This window comes from Xenopus tropicalis, chromosome 2, assembly GCF_000004195.4.
Source record: "Xenopus tropicalis strain Nigerian chromosome 2, UCB_Xtro_10.0, whole genome shotgun sequence".
NCBI classification, from domain to species: domain Eukaryota; kingdom Metazoa; phylum Chordata; class Amphibia; order Anura; family Pipidae; genus Xenopus; species Xenopus tropicalis.
Window position 1 is genome coordinate 69549135 of NC_030678.2, and position 12275 is coordinate 69561409.

The window sequence follows — 12275 nt, forward strand, 5'->3', positions numbered from 1 at the left end:
CTAAACTAAGGAACTAAGGTCTGTTGGTCTAGGAAAGTGACCCCCCAGTTTTGAAATTCATAAAGCCACTTATACGGGACTACATTAGACAAATAGGTGGAGAAGGATATAGCAATACTTGGGAAAATGTACTTGGCTGTAGCAATAATTGCCAGTCAGCAGCAGAAAGAGCAAACAAGGTTTTGAGCTGCATTAAAAGGGGTATTGATTTGCAGGAGAAGAGTGTAATTCTCTCTCTTTGCAAAACACTGGTAAGGGCAATGGCCCTTGGGAGACCAGTTACCCGTGGTTAAAGTACACATTCTGCCAAATCCGAAATGGATAACCATGTCTTTCTACTCCTAAGTACCAAACATCAATGCTTTTCTAAACTTAGCAGGTTCTTAAAATTTTTTTTGAAAATTCTAAAAAAAAAAAAAAAAAAAAGCCTTAAAGCTTCCAATTTTAAGCATCTCCCACATAGCATTAGGTACCACGAAAAAACATCCTAAATATGAAAGCCAAGGGTCCACTGAACAGTTTCATGCCTATTATGCATAGGATTACCAAAGTATCTGGTATTTAGAGACCCCAAAGGGAAGTCAGTGCATTAAGATTGTCACAGAGATTAAAAAGGGTACCCATGTCTTTCTACTTCAAACTCTGAAGTTTCATTGCTTTCCCAAAATTGGTGGTTTTGATGAAATCTCTAAAAATCACCTCAGAGCTTCCACTTTCAAGCACCTTATTGCCCACATACAATTAGGTACTAAGAAAAAACATCCTAAATATGAAAGCCAAGGGTCCACTGAACAGTTTGATGCCAATTGTGCATAGAATCACCAAAGTATCTAGCATTTATCAACGAGGTAGTCAGTGCATTCATATTTCATGGCATATAAACCAGGCAGTGCATTTTACCCCATTCTATAGCCCACATTTCATAAAGTACCAACTTTAAACATTCTAAATATAAATGTTAGGGGTCTACTAAACAGTTTGATGCACAATATGCATAGATTTACAAAACTATGTGGTGTACAGAGGCACCCAAATGAAAATAGTGCATATCAATTTTTACATCTGACGCTCTGGCTGTTTTGATGAAATACCTGAAAATCGCCTCAAATCTTCCACTTTCAACCATCTTATCTTCCACATAGCATTAAGTACCAAGACATTTAGAGACCCCAAAATGAAGTTAGTGCATACATATTTCACCCACCTCCCACCCACAATAGGATTATTGTGAATAAAGCTATTTCTTAACCACCTTCACCCATGCCTCGAGTGTGTACCCATTGAGAAATTGTGCTTGTGTATACATATTTCACGGCATATAATTCTACTACATGTATGGGACCCATTATCCAGAATGCTCGGGACCTGGGGTTTTCCAGATAAGGGGTCTTTTCTGTAATTCGGATCTCCTACCTTAAGTCTGCTAGTAAAATTATTTAACAGTAATTAAACCCAATAGGATTGTTTTGGCTCCAATATGGATTAATTATATCTTAGTTGAGATCAAGTACAAGGTACTGTTTTATTATTACAAAGAAAAAGGAAATGATTTTTAAAAATTAGAATTATTGGATTAAAATGGAGTCTATGGGAGATGGCCGTTCCATAATTCGGAAATTTCTAGATAATGGGTTTCTGGATAAGGGGTCCGATACCTGTACTAAAAAATACACCACCTCATTTATGTGTGGTAAAAGTGGGAAATAATAAGTTGACCACAGAAAACCTCATATTTTCAGAAAACACACATTCTGCCGAATGTAAAATGGGTAAATATGTCTTTGTATGGCATCATTATTTTTATTAATAACAAAATCGAGGGTAACCCCAAGCCCCGGGCCTGGGAAGATGGGGTGATAGTAGAATTGTTAATTGTGATAGATTCTTTCAGAACAATGTGGGTGTTGGATGGGGGAAAGAGAACCAATTCTATCTTAAAGAGGTTAAACCCTTTCACTGCCAGCCGTTTTGGACCAAAGTGGAACTCTCTACTGCCAGACAGTTTTTTAACATTTTGCACTGTTTCACTTTAGGGGCCTTTCCTCGGGGGGACTTTTAGTTTACCCAGGAAAACAATATATTGTTTTTTTCAGGACAACCTAAGCTTTCAAAATATGGTAGAATTTTGGTGTAATTCCAATTCTGTAACAAGATATAGGCTTCTAAATGTCTAAACATTTTTTTTAAAAAATCACATTTTCCATAATATAAACACACATACCAGAATCAAAAATTATTTTATGCATGAAAATACAACTGATTTGGAAAGTCCCATGTCTCCTGAACGTGTCAATACCAAATATATATGTATAGTTTTATATAGTTCCAAAGCACTGCTTCAGATTTCAAGGCCAAAACTTCCACTAACAGAAGGTTTATCCCAGAAAATTACAAATTTCTGGAAAGAACAGATTCTGGGGAATCCAGAATAGGCACAACTATCAGTCAACTCCAAACTATCAAGTCGCAATGCTTTCCAAGTTATTGGTTTTTACAAAATTTGTGAAATTTTAAAAAAAAATCACTTCAAAGCTTCCAGCTTCCAGTCTTCCAGCATCTTATCTCCCACATAGCATTAGGTACCAAGATAAAACACCCTAAATTTGAAAGCCATATATTTTTGGAAAGTACACATTCGCTTGAATCTATAATGGGTACACATTTCCTTTTACTATGAAAATAACGCATATGGATTTCTCGCCTGCCAACTCAGCTTTTGCATACAGAGCCCCCTGTCAGCGTATTATGTGCTGTAACGCCCCCAAACTATACAGAAAAACCCAGAAAACCATATATTTTTGGAAAGTACATATTCGGACAAATCCAACATGGGTAAAGAGTCCTTTCTACACAAAAGTTCCAATCTGCAAAGCTTTCCTAAAGTTAGTGGTTTTTATGACATTTCAGAAAATTGCCTAAAAATGTTGCAGTTTGCCGCATTTACAGTTTGTGTATACACGTGTGTACGTATGTAAAAGTAGTGTGACAGTATGTAAGTGTGTATATGAGTGTATATAAGTGTATATGCAAAATGAAAAACAAAAAAAAAAATTCTGTGCTGTAAGTGTGTGTAAATCCGAAAAATCGCGTTGCAGGGCACACATGACAGCCCCCCTGGCTTGTTGCCCAGGGGGCTGTCATTGCTTAAATCTCTCTGCAGAAGCGGCACATGCGAACGTCGTTAGTAGATACAGCCTTTTCCTGAAACGACGTACGTTGTTGGGAGTTAAAGGGTTAATTTGAGGTAACGTTGGAACATCCAAGTCGAGATGGAGAGGTAGATCTAAATATCAGCATAGAGGTGGTTCTGGGGGGGATTAGGTTGTGCAATGTCACTTCTGATGGTGTCAATTTTGCTTTTAAAGTGCTCTACAATATCTTGAGCAGTGACTGATGCACACAGAGGGAGCGGGGAAAAGAACAGCAGAGAGTTAAAGGTAGAGAAAAATTGTGCAGCTTTCTTGGAGAGGGAGTTAATGAGTGCAGTGAAGTAAGTTTGTTTAGCTTGTCAGAGGGTTGTATTATAGGAGAGCAGAGCAGGTTTGTAGCTGCAGAAGTCTGCTCCTGACCTGAATTTGCACCAGCGGTGCTCAAGTGTATGTGACCATGTTTGGAGGGCTTTGGTATGAGCAGTGGTTGGAGTGGTTTGGGCCTCATGTGTTTTTTCTTGGCAGGAACAAGCTCATTAAGGGCAGTGGTGAGTGAACTGTAGTAGACAGAGGTAGCCTGATTAGGACAGGAGATGGTTAGGATTTTAGAGTGAAGAGAGACAAAGGAAGAAGAGAGATGAGACGTGTCTAGGGATTGCAGATCCAGGGTGTTTCCACTGGAGTGAGAGGGGGAAATCAGAGCACAGAGATAAATCAAAAGGAGAATGTTAGTGAAAGGAGTTTAGAAACAGCAGGGGAATTAGGATTGTTAACAGGTATGTCAAAGTCACTAAGCTAAATGTATTGATTTTTTATGTAATTTCTGAAAATTGTCTCAAAGCTTGCATTTGCCCCCATTATTTACCCCACATTTCGTAACATATCAATATAAAACATTCTAAATATGAATGCCATGGGTCTGCTTAACAGTTTGATGCCTGATATGTACAGGTTTACCAACTATGTGGTGTATAGAGGCACCCTAATGAAAATAGTGCATATCAATTTTCACATCGGACACTCTGGGTGCTGCAATATAAGCACCGAGTATGTGTATTAAGTGCCATAAGAACCCCCTAAAAGTACAGAGACCCTAGAAAACAAAAATGGGTATACACATCTTTTTACTGCAAACTACCATAAAACATTCTAAATATGTGTAACCCTATCCTCACCGTTTCGGGCACTTTTGACCGTGTTACACTCCACGTGTGGCGCTTACCTGATGGCACGGGACAAACCTGAATCACTCCGCAGTGGTATTGGGAGAGACTGGGTACCTGGTACTTATTAGCGCAGTGCCTCCACCTAGTGGCATCCGGGAATGCACCTACGGGTGGCCCCACTAGGAACAATAATAATGCACACACAGTACTTTATAAACGAAATAACTTTTATCTGAAATAAAGGGGAAACTAATACATATAACACTCCTATCAAAGTGGCAATCAGGGCCTTACTAACTAGCTTTGCCAGCGCAAGCTATCTCACTAATTATGTACAGTCCTTTAGCTCAGTCCAAAGGAAAGTTTATATACTTTAAATCTTCAAGCGCTCCTTTATTAGTTTCACTTTAATGATACTCACTCCAGGGATCTCTTTGGGTGATTCACACAGAATCTTCAGGCGAGTCCAGCACTCACAGCCATGCAGTGCGACTACTAGTCCCTTTAGGTACTCAGATGGGATTCCCCTGCAGGTGTGTGTTCCTCCAGTCAGGACTCCTCACAGGATCTCTGTCTCTCCAGTTACAGGGTCTGCCTTCCCTGTACCAGCCTGTTCCAAAGGCCAGCTTCTTCGTGTGCTGCTCCTCTCTGAGCCCACATGCAGCTTCTGGAGCTCTGGGACTTTTTGTCTCCTCCCTCTGGCTTCCTCTCCCAGGCTGCTTTGCAACTTCCGGCAGCCCTGAGCTTGCTGTTCACCTTGTTGCTAGGCAGCAGCTCACAGCACAAAGTCTCCGTGCCAGCTCCCCTACAGGGAACAGCAGCAGGAGGGGGGTAAGTGCAGGGACCCAGCACTACCTCCCTACATTCTCCCCCTGCTTGAATGGGCAACGTCCTCGCTTGCCCTTTCTCACCATTCTTATTCTCCCTAACCTTTGGGGGAGATACACAGGGGAAAGCTTCCTCACTAACTGCCCTGACACTTCCCCTGCCTGAAGGTCTACGCATTCCCAGGCCCAGTCTCTTACTTTTATTGGGGGTGCCAGAGTGCTCAGAGACCATCCTCGTGCCACAGGATTTCTCTTCACAAATATCCACTTCACATGGAAAAGATGTCACATATACATCAGTGAAGTCTTCATTCCGTCCCCAGTCACAGGTGTGGGAAGTATGACCGTACCAACCACAGGTGTAACACCTCACCTGATTACGTCTCTTCCGATACCTCTTTTGGGGTGGCTTCCTCACAGCACAGCCATATGAAATAACTTCTGTAGCTGCAGCATTTTCACATTGCGTCAGACAGTGTGGGGCAAATAAAGCATACAAAAAAGCTATCAAGCAAGCTAAAATAGAAATGGAAAGGGATATTGCTGCTAGGAGTAAAAAGAATCCTAAATTATTTTTTAATTATGTGAATAGTAAAAAAATGAAGCAAGAAGGGGTGGGAACTTTATTATCACGGGGGGGTAAGTTGGTTGATGAGAATGGGGAAAAAGCTGAAATTTTGAACTCTTATTTTTCATCTGTCTATACATCTGAGGAGCCAGATAATGAAGGCTTCCCTTGTAATATGCCCAGTTCTAGTAATTTAGCTACTGGCGCATGGGTCACTCGGGAGGAAATTCAAAAGAGACTTGAACATGTAAAGGTAAACAAAGGTCCAGGGCCGGATGGGATTCATCCCAGGGTATTAAATGAGCTGAGCGCTGTGATTGCCAAACCTCTTCACTTAATTTTTCAGGATTCATTGAGGTCTGGCATGGTGCCAAGAGACTGGCGGATTGCTAATGTGGTGCCGTTATTTAAAAAGGGATCCCGTTCTCAGCCTGAAAACTATAGGCCTGTTAGTCTGACATCAGTAGTAGGAAAACTTTTGGAAGGGGTAATAAGGGATAGGGTACTTGAATACATTGCAGTTCACAATACTATTAGTTTGTGCCAGCATGGTTTTATGCGTAACAGATCTTGCCAGACTAATTTAGTTGCCTTTTATGAGGAGGTGAGCAGGAACCTCGATGCTGGAATGGCAGTTGATGTCATCTACTTGGACTTTGCTAAAGCGTTTGATACAGTACCTCACAGAAGGTTAATGATCAAATTAAGGAATATTGGCCTAGAACATAATATTTGTAATTGGATAGAGAACTGGCTGAAGGATAGATTACAAAGAGTGGTTGTAAATGGAACATTTTCTAATTGGACCAGTGTGGTTAGTGGAGTACCGCAGGGGTCAGTCCTTGGGCCTTTGCTTTTTAACTTGTTTATTAATGACCTGGAGGTAGGCATAGACAGTACTGTTTCTATTTTTGCTGATGACACTAAATTGTGCAAAACTATAAGTTCCATGCAGGATGCTGCTGCTTTGCAGAGCGATTTGACAAAATTAGATAACTGGGCAGCAAACTGGAAAATGAGGTTCAATGTTGATAAGTGCAAAGTTATGCACTTTGGTAGAAATAATATAAACGCAAACTATCTACTGAATGGTAGTGTGTTGGGGGTTTCCTTAATGGAGAAGGATCTAGGGGTTTTTGTTGATAACAAGTTGTCTAATGCCAGGCAGTGTCATTCTGTGGCTACTAAAGCAAATAAAGTGCTGTCTTGTATAAAAAAGGGCATTGACTCAAGGGATGAGAACATAATTTTGCCCCTTTATAGGTCCCTGGTAAGGCCTCACCTTGAGTATGCAGTGCAGTTTTGGGCTCCAGTCCTTAAGAAGGATATTAATGAGCTGGAGAGAGTGCAGAGACATGCAACTAAACTGGTTAAGGGGATGGAAGATTTTAACTATGAGGTGAGACTGTCAAGGTTGGGGTTGTTTTCTCTGGAAAAGAGGCGCTTGCGAGGGGACATGATTACTCTGTACAAGTACATTAGAGGGGATTATAGGCAGTTGGGGGATGTTCTTTTTTCCCATAAAAACCATTAGCGCACCAGAGGTCACCCCTTTAGATTAGAGGAAAGGAGCTTCCATTTGAAGCAGCGTAGGTGGTTTTTCACGGTGAGGGCAGTGAGCATGGGCGTCCACAGAAGGGGGCAAGAGGGGGCACTTGCCCCCCCCTGGAAAAGTAGCAAAAAACACAAACACCTTACTCCGTTTCTGCACTGTGCCCTCAAGCCCGTTTTTGCTGTGCTCCGATTGGATCTTTCTTCTTGTGGATTCTCCAATCAGAGCACAGCTTCCTTGACAGACAGTAAAATTGACCAATCAGAGCAGAGATGCACACAGGGATCGGGAGATTTTGCAAACTGGAAACAGAAATAAAGACTGAAAAGAAGAATCTGCCCCTGTAACTTTACCTAAGAACCAACTCTCAACTTTTGCTGCAGTTTTCATCTCACAGGTACTATACAGTTCTAAAGAATCACTAGCTGACATTAAATTGTTTTTTGCCTGACATCTATAATAATTTATAATCTATCCCCTACCCTAACACATGGAGGGTAAGTTAACTCTTTCCCTCTGAAAAAGCTCATTGTGTGTTTATATATGTGTTGTTGTTTTTTGCACTTACTATTTTTTTTTTTTTTGTCATTGTTTTGTTCATTTATAGTAAGTTACAGTGGGGCCAATGTTGTGTATCAGTGCCAGTGTTATAGTGCCAGGGCCTGAATATCTGCCATCAGTACCCACTGCTCCTCATGGCATATAATGTGCTGGGTTTGTAAATACGGACTGCATCTCACTGTATATAATGGGGAGTCAGTATCCACTGCCTTTCTTGCTATAAAACTAACATAAACACATCTAAAGGGGTGGTTCACTTTTAAGTTAACCTTTAGTATGTTATAAAATGGCCTATTCCTAGCAACTTTGCAATTGGTCTTCCTAATTAATTTTTTTGAATAATTTGCCTTTCTCTTCTGCCTCTATACAGATTTCAAATGGGGGCCAAAAAATATTGCTCTGTGAGGCTACAACTTTATTATTATTATAATTTTGTATTACTTATTTTTCCAAGTAGGCCCCTTAACTATTCATATTCCCATCTCTTGTTTAAATCACTACCTGGTTGCTAGGGTAAATAAGACCCTAGCAACCAGATAGCTGCTGAAATACCAAATGGAGAGCTGCTGAACAAAAAGCTAAATAACTGAAAAACCATTAAAAATAAAATTGAATTCGAATGCGAACTACCCCTTTAAGCTAACTGATCACAAACACAAATGTTTGCAGATCCCCTAACAGAAGTGCGCGTATGAATACTTTTACTACTAATACTAAACATTTTAGGGTAAAAAAAAAAGCACCCCCACCCGCACTTTTGTACAGTATCCCTGGGAGTCAGTGGGAACGGCAAGAGGTAGTTGGGAGGTTAACTTTTTACGTCAGCAGTGAATCCACTAAGTGTCACATTAGCTGTAGGTCAGTCTGTGTATGGGCCATATTTAGCCTCCCCTAGTATCATCCTGCAAAAAAAAAAAATATATATATATTTATCTGTTGCAGGATGATGCTAGCTTACTTGCCCCCCCTTGGAAAATTTTCTGCGGACGCCCATGGCAGTGAGGTTATGGAATGCCCTTCCTAGTGATGTGGTAATGGCAGATTCTGTTAATGCCTTTAAGAGGGGCCTGGATGAGTTCTTGATCAATCAGAATATCCAAGGCTATTGTGATACTAATATCTACAGTTAGTACTAGTGGTTGTATATATAGTGTATGTATGTGAGTGTATAGATTGGTAGGTGTGGGTTAAGTGTGCTGGGTTTACTTGGATGGGTTGAACTTGATGGACACTGGTCTTTTTTCAACCCTATGTAACTATGTAACTATGTAACTATATGTAACTATATGGCCCAACCGGCCACAACGGAAGCACTTTGGTGGGTCACCGCGAGCACCACCTGCTTTAGGAAATGAAGAGGCTCTAGACATAGTTGACCCCTCTTCCTTTTCGGACACACGAGCCTTGAGCTGAGCAACCTGTTTTTTTAACTCAGCAATCTCTTCCGCTTTCTGCGAATCACTGGATGTCCTTTCAGAACCACGACTTTTCTTCTCTCGTCGCAGAACATTAACTTCCTCCTTTCGGATCTCACGGATCAGCTCCTGATAAGTTGGTTCTTTCTTTCCTCTGTAGAAAGATCTCAACATCACAGCTGTGGGATCCATAGATAAAGCCCCTCTGAATAACTGTTGTAGCCTCATAGAATCAACACGATCTGTAGCAATGATTCTTCGGCAAACAAGCAATTTTAGCATTTGCTGCAGTCGCTTCAAGTACTCAGACAGATTCTCTTTTTCTTTCTGCATGCAAGACTGAAATTTGTACAACATTTCAATTTCATCTTCCACCGGTCCATATGTATCTTCCAGTACTTCTATCAACTTCTCAGGACCATCTTGTGGGCACACCTCTCGGTGGACCCAGCACTACCTCCCTACATTTGAAAGCCAGGGGTCTACTGTCAACAGTTTGATACCCAATATGGTAAGGATGCACCAAATTCACTTTTTTAGGATCCAACTGAACCCAAATCCTTAGCAAAAGATTTGCCGAATACCAAACCAAATCTGAACTCTAATTTGCATATGCAAATGAGGATAATGAAGGGGTAAAGAGAACCACGCACTAAGGGGCCGATTCACTAAAGGTTGATAATGCTTATTGCATGCTTTTTTGTGTTAAACGCGCTAAATATCGCATTAGTCTGTGCGAATATTAACACCTACTTGGGGTAGGCGGTACTTAAAGAAAAAACTGTGGTTCGTGAGCTTTTGGCAACACAACATGGACTTTGCAGTGGGATTTTTTCAAGTATGTGTTGGCCCTAGAGTGATGCATCCTCCAGTTTTCAGGGAAATGGTCATTTTCAGAACAGCAGTTTTCCGAAAGTAATGGTTACGTGCGTAAAATCGTCCGACAATATAGCAAGCAGCGAAATATATTACGTGCAGTGGGAAATAACACACGCGGCTGGAATTAATGCAAGAAAAACACTCATCGCGAGTTAAATAACGCAAAGAAGATCGCGTCTTAATTATGACGCCTGTCCTTTTAGTGAATCGAGGGTTAAGTCGCAAAAAATAAGAAGCAATAAAAAATTTTAACGCATGCTACAAATTGCGCTCCTTTTTTTAATCTTTTTTTAAAAGCTGCTCCTCTGCTCCCAAACCTGGAAGTGCTGCAGAACATAGAATCTACGAAATGTGGCACTTAAAGGGTTAAGAGTGGCTTGGATTACAAGCAAGAACTGATCAGTTTCTTTAAAAATATAACACTTCCACAACCTTTAAAGGAGAAGGAAAGGCTAATAAAGAGTTAATCCCAAGCTGCAGGCATACCTTCAGTTGTCTCAATAGTGCCCTTAAGTCTCCCCAAGACTCCCCATACCCGTTCAGAAGATCATAAGCCAAACAGAGAAAAAAAATGCTGAGCTGGGTAGAGAAGATTCCCATAAAGCCTCGCTTTTTCCAGGACTTGAGGACTCGTTTCTACAGGCAGCGCATGGGCAGAGAGCAGAAGCGTCCGGTTGCCATGGCGACGCAGTGTTGCCGAGTTCTCTCACAAGCAGCAGAAGCAGCAGCGGGGGAAGGGGGGGGCTGGTGCTGTGAGCGCCGATTGTTTATGGCAGGAGCGGGGGTTTGTGGAGCTTGAGTGGGGTTTGTGGCAGGAGCGGGGGGGGGGGGTTTGTGGAGCTGCAGAAACTTTGTGACAGGAGCAGGGAGCTGGCTTATGGTTTTCAGCCCATACAGACACGCTGGACAAGATGGCGGCGCCGTTCACTGAAACAAGCATGTAAGTTCTAGTATGTGTATCTCTGTAAATCTTTCATTAGGCAAGCCAGGAATATAGCGATTTTACACAGCAATAGTAGTACTATTTAATAGTGTGCTTAATAGATTTTGCCTTTCCATCTCCTTTAAGCCAGCAGAATTTTGCATTTCATGTATGTTTTGTGTTCTCTTTTTCCTTTACCTTTGAAAACTATAATATAATTTTAGAACAACATGAGTTGTAAATCTGAAGCGGAGTCAGAGATATTTCTGAAGCTGAGTCAGAGATGTATTTGTAATTTTAAGACATAGGGCTCTAAATACAAAAAGTTATATTTTTCTTAATATAGGGATATACATAAGGAATCCTACATTTTTGTAAAGTACATATTCTTCTTAACAGTTATCTGATGGTCCAGAGTGTCAATGACACTGTCTTGTACATTCTATGCACTTCCTGTATTCGGATTACCCTTTGATTGCAACTTGTCAGTTAACCAAAAACCTGAAAAGTACATTGTCTGCTAACTTGGGAGAACCTTGGGAGGTTCAATTAAGTAATATATCAAACTAGCTATTTGCTGATCAGAATAGAGACACTGCACAGATGCACCGTCCCCTCCCTCTTTAAGTCATGAATAAAAGTTAAAGGGGAACTGTCAATATCTTTGCCCGGCACTGACAGGCAGCTTGTGTTCTGAGCAGAGAGGAGTGGGAGTGTTCCAACCATCTTAACCCCCACATGCATATCTTTCATATTTTATAGAAAACCTGGGAAAGACTTTGAAGAAGATCTTAAAATTTCAACCCAGTTCACCCTTACATTGTCTGAAACTATCACTCTCACACTCAATAACAAACATTATTTAATTGGTTATCTAGGATGACACAATCCCTTTAAAGAAATGTATGGCTCAGCTAGAAAATATATGCTATGTAGCCTAAGCAATATATAAGACTTTTGTGAAACTCTCCTTGTAAATAACATGACCCAGGTGCACATTGCCCCGAGTCTGTGCAAAGGAGTTTCCCAAACAGCAATAGCTTAACAAAGGCAATAACTTACCTGATGTTTATAATGGAATATTATTTAAAGTAATTTATTCTCCATCACAGCAAGAGTGATTCATCAACAATGAACTTAATCAACACCAAACAGACCTGTGCAAATCAAATAACCATAAAATCTGACATTTCATTCAAGCCTAATGGGGAAAGTGTTTGCAATCTGTGAATCTAG

At 40.8% G+C, this 12275-nt stretch overlaps 1 protein-coding gene across 9 annotated transcripts in view; it reads right to left on the reverse strand.

The window, feature by feature from the left end:
- smpd2 (sphingomyelin phosphodiesterase 2) overlaps positions 1–12275 on the reverse strand; it is a 108409-nt gene that overhangs the window by 44959 nt on the left and 51175 nt on the right. The window contains exon 1 of one of the 9 annotated variants that reach the window (XM_012955867.3): positions 4737–4768. The gene's annotated coding sequence lies outside the window, so the exon portion shown is untranslated. 9 annotated transcript variants of the gene reach the window in all.